Source organism: Lycium ferocissimum, chromosome 3 (assembly GCF_029784015.1).
Source record: "Lycium ferocissimum isolate CSIRO_LF1 chromosome 3, AGI_CSIRO_Lferr_CH_V1, whole genome shotgun sequence".
NCBI classification, from domain to species: domain Eukaryota; kingdom Viridiplantae; phylum Streptophyta; class Magnoliopsida; order Solanales; family Solanaceae; genus Lycium; species Lycium ferocissimum.
Window position 1 is genome coordinate 58753390 of NC_081344.1, and position 5666 is coordinate 58759055.

Here is a 5666-nt window from a genome sequence, read left to right on the forward strand (position 1 = left end):
TAACTCAAACAATCATTCAATTTTTTTTCGTCCTTCCTTTTCTACGATATATTTTGTAGAAAAAATAAAATAATCCAAAGAGTTGTGTATATATATATGTTTATGTGTGTGTGTATATATATATATATATATATATATATATATATATATATATATATATATATATATATATATATATATATATATATATATATATATATATATATATATATATATATATATATATTAATATATAGTACAAAAATATACTTGGTATTTTCGCAAAAATATAGCTACACGATAAATATACATGGTATTTTCACTAAAAATATATTTATACCAGAAATATACATGGTATTTGTTCAACTAAGATGTAGTTTCATGTAACATATTCATATCACAAATATGCACGGTATTTTCACAAAAATGTATGTATACCACAAATATACATGGTAATTAACAAAAAATTATATTTATACCCATAAATATACATAGTATTTTCACACACAAAATTATACCATAAATATATGTGGTATTTTCACAAAAATATATTTACACAATAATAACTGAAGCATGTTGATTTAATTCTTATTCCCCAAATAAAAGAAAACATAAAAGGAAAAAAACTAATAGTATCTAACATGAAATAAAAAGGAATGGAAATAGATAATTAATCACTCAACCTAATGACTGACATAGTAGCATAGAGTCGAACAACAAAAAAAGTGAAAATTAAGATATGGGGGGCGGGGGTGGGATTATTGATTAAAGAAGGAACAGAAATGAATTGAAAAAATAGAATTAAGATAAAATATTGAATAGTTGTGGATCCCTGATTTAATGAAATAAATTTAGTAATTCTCTCTGAATTTGTGGAGTAAATGAGCGTAAGTTAAGTATACCCAAATTTAATAAAAGCTGCTATTTTTGTTCCACTTTAATAGTTGTGTTAATTATGTTTATAACTCTTAGGGCATGACATGCCATGTAAATTTCTTTTATATATATGTATGCTTGTATATAAATTGAAACCCTGAATGAGATTATCACGCCTAAGAGTTGCTAAAATTGATTTTCAAAATTTATTTAAAAAAAAAAATAGTTTAGGCAAATTTAGGATTGCGGATGATTTTGAGGATTTTGGATATCTTTGATATGATTTTGAACTTATAGGCAAACTTTAGGACTACTATGATTGATTTGAAACTTGAGTTGGAAAAGATGTTTTGTAAACTTGGATTATCATTTTGGGTGAACTGTTTTGACTATTAAAAAGGCTAATGAGTTAATTTTGAGACTTTTTGTAAAGATTAAAATCAAGAATTGGATAAAAGTTCTAAAAATATGGCTAACCTATGGAGTATATTAGTATGCCTATAAAAACTATTTTCTATCCTTAAAAACATTTTTTCTATAAAAACTTTTTCTAAACTCGGGTGGGCTTACGTGGTGTTCTACTTGGGTTAACGCCTTCGGATTTTAACCTAGGTGTTCTAGTCCGAAATCCAAAAAATGCCCAATTTTGGGCAAAACTCTACCATTTTTCGTTTCTTGAAAAAGAATGTTTTTGGCATGAATGACTAATTCCTATTTGCGAAAATATGAAACAAAAACTGTTTTTATCACAAGCAGTTTATATCTACAAAGACATACTATTAGAACCCGTAGGTCAATCGTATTTTACTGATCCTTAATACCGGGGTGCCTAACACCTTCCCTGGGGGATCACCAGAACCCTTACCCATACTTTGGTTAGATTAGGATTCTTTTAAAATTTAACCGTTTTGAATGAACCCTTTTCGAACTGTTTTCCTAATTTCCTAAAAATTAGGTGGCGACTCTATAATAAAGTCCATTTAGAGCACCATCCATGTAGAAGTATATTTTTTTTCATTTTTTCGGTATGATTGAACACGGTACTTTCCCGGGACACTTTTCTTTTTAAATGAGGCAAGTGCAAATATGAATCGAAAAAAATAGAACCGCTACATCCATTCCCCATTTCATGAATGGCCATGGGGAAAGGACCGGGTGAAGTTCCTCTCCCGGATGATGTATCGATGGAGCATGTCTTTGGCACTCGTTGCATTTTTGGACGAAGGCTTTTGCGTCCTTCTTCATCTCGTTCCAGTAGTAACCGACCCCGACCGCCTTGCGCACTGTGCTGAATCCGGCTCCCGAGTGATTTCCACAAGTCCCCTCGTGAATTTCCCTCATAGCATAGTCGGTTTCTCCTGGCCCCAAACACCTTGCCATTAGACCGTAAAACGACCTTCGGAACAACTGGCCGTCGACCAGGCAAAATCTAGCTGCTTTGGCTCGAAGGGCCCTCGATTCTTTGGGATCAGATGGGAATTTCCCTGTTTCAAGATAGTCTATATACTTGTTTCTCCAATCCCAAGTGAGGCTGGTCGAATTTACCTCAGCGTGGCTGGTCTCGATGACTGAACTCATCACTGCACCACTGCTCCGGAATTGAATCCTTCCAATTCTACCGATAAGCCCAAGTTTGCCAGGGCGTCGGCCTCATTGTTTTGATCCCGAGGCACGTGCTCCAGCGTCCACTCTTTGATTCGACGTAGTATCACCTGTAGTTTTTCTAAGTACCTCCGCATCCAGTCGTCCTTGACTTCGAATGTACCGTTTACTTGATTGACCACTAGGAGGGAATCACACTTGGCCTCAATGATCTCGGCTCCCAAGCTTTTGGCCAATTCTAAACCTACAATCATAGCCTTGTATTCGGCTTTGTTGTTAATCAAATTAACAGATCTAATAGATTGCCTTATTACATCACCAGTGAGTGGTTTGAGAATGATCCCTAACCCGGAGCCTTTCACATTGGAAGCACCATCTGTGAATAAGGTCCACACCCCCGAATTATTCCCCGAGGTAAGGAGTAATTCTTTAACGACCTCGGGGATCATGGCCGGTGTAAAGTCGGCCACGAAGTCCGCTAGTATTTGGGATTTGATAGCAGTTCGGGGTTTATATTCAATATCGTACCCGCTAATCTCGACAGCCTATTTTGCCAACCGGCCTGAAAGTTCGGGTTTATGCATAACATTCCTTAAGGGGTATGGCGTTACGACACATACGGGATGACACTGAAAGTAAGATTTTAATTTCCTGGATGTACTTAATAAAGCAAATGCTAACTTTTCTAAGTGTGGGTACCTGGTTTCAGCGTCACCTAAAGACCTGCTCACATAATAAACTGGGTATTGTGTACCTTCTTCTTCTCGAACCAGGACGCCACTTACCGCTCTCTCGGATACCACCAAGTACAAGTACAACTACTTGTTTGCCTTTGGTGTGTGCATCAAAGTTGGGCTCGATAAATACCTCTTGAGTTCTCGTTTAAAGCCTTCTGACACTCGGGGATCCAAGCGAAGTCGGTCTTTTTTGTTCAGCAATGAGAAAAACCGATGACTTTTATCCGAGGATTTGGAGACGAAACGGCGTAGTGCAGCTATCCGCCTGGTCAACCTTTGCACCCCTTTGATGTCGTCTATAACGGTGATATCTTCTATTGCCTTTATTTTGTCCGGGTTGATCTCAATTCCTCGATTCGATACCACGAATCCGAGAAACTTACCCGAGCCGACACTGAAGGCACATTTTTTTGGGTTCAGCTTCATGTTGTATTTCCTTGATATGTCGAAAGTTTTCTGCAAATGCTTTAAATGGTCCTCTGCTGCTCGCAGGGACTTAACAACCATGTAATCTATATAAATTGCCATTGATTTTCCTATTTGGTGTTCGAACATGCGGTTGACCAGCCGCTGATAGGTGGCACCGGCATTTTTCAAGCTGAAAATCATTACATTATAACAATATATGCCAATTCTAGTTACAAAAAAAAAATTCTCGGTCCTCTGGGTCCATCTGTATTTGATTGTACCCGGAGTAGGCATCGAGGAAACTCAGTACCTCGTGTCCTGCCGTAGAGTCGATCATACGATCGATGCTGGGTAGAGGAAATGAATCCTTAGGGCATGCCTTATTTAAATCTTTATAGTTTAAGCACATTCTATACTTGTTTCCTTTTTTAGATACTACTACAACATTAGCTAACCAATCCAGGTACTTAACTTACCGAATGGATCCTATTTTAAGCAATTTAGATACCTCGTCTTTGATGAACGCATGCTTGACCTCGGGTTGGCCTTCTTTTTTGTTTTAACTAGAGGGAAACTTGGGTCCAGACTCAGCTTGTGAGTTGTCACCTCCGGTGGGATACCTGTTATGTCTAAATGGGACCAGGCAAAGCAATCAGAGTTATTTTTAAGAAATTCAATAAAAAATTTCCTGAGCTCAGAGGTTAACCCCGTGCCCAGGTATACCTTTCTGTCCGGTAGATGAACGAACAATATGATTTGCTCAAGTTCGTTGACCGTTGACTTAGAGGCATCTGAATTATCGGGTACCACGAAGGAACTCGGGATTCCAAAGTCGATTTCTTCATCTAGTGCGTTCCTATCCCAATCTTCCAAAGATATCGGGATCGAAACCTGTGATTGCTATTTGACGTCTTCCCCTTTGCTCGACTTCCCGTCCTTCAATACCGGAGCCTTAGCCACTGAAACCGCTTCCTCGACCGCAAACATTTCCTTTGCGGCCTACTGCTCATCATGAACGGTTTTGACTTCTTCTGGGGTCGGGAACTTTAAAGCTTGGTGTAGAGTTGAGGGCACCGCTCTCATGTTGTGAATCCATGATCTTCCAAATAATGCATTATATCCCATGTCTCCCTCTATCACATAAAACTTGGTCTACTGCGTGGTTCCGGCTGTGTTGATTAGTAAAGTGATTTCACCCTTCGTCATTTTCGCAGGACATATTGAACCCCTTGAGGACTCGGACTGTTGGCACGATCTGGTCTAGTAGTACCAGCTGCTCGATGACTCTCCATCGAATGATATTAGCTGAGCTACCTGGATCAATCAGCGCACGTTTAACTCTAAATCTATTAACAAGGACAAATGTTGCCAGTGCATCGTTGTGGGGCTGAACGATGCCTCCTATGTCCTCGTCACTGAACGAGGTAGGACTCTCGGGGTCATAACTCCGTGTACGTTTTTCTCTAGTGATGGAAACTTTGGTGCGTTTCATTATTGGCCCCTGTAGAATGTCCACTCTCCTAATAATCATGTGGATCACATATTGTGGCTCTTCTTATCCATCTCGCTTATTGGCATCCACGTTCTTGAAATGAGCTTTGGCCAGCTCACTAAGAAATTCTCGAAGGTGACCAAGGTTAAACAGACGAGCGACCTCCTCCCTTAATTGTCGACAGTTTTGGTTCGGTGACTATGGGTATGATGGTACCTGCAAATCAGGCTTCTATCTCATTTTTTCGGATCGGACTGGATAGGCCTAGGATGCCTCGTTTCTCTGTTGCGTATGACAGCTGCTGCTATGGTCGCCACATCGATGCAGAAGTTATACTCTGATAATCTTAGGGCTTCTTTATTTCCCGATGGTCTATCAATCACATTCCTGTTCATTAATCCTCGATTATTCGAATCACGATCATTCCTTCTATAGTTCCTGCCCAAGTCACCATTGTGCCCATTGCCCCTTCAATCAGGTGGATAAGGCTGATACCTATCATGGGATGGTCTCGGTTCTCGATCTGTCGTTCTCCTCGAACTATCGTTCCCTTTACTGGAATGCCATGATCC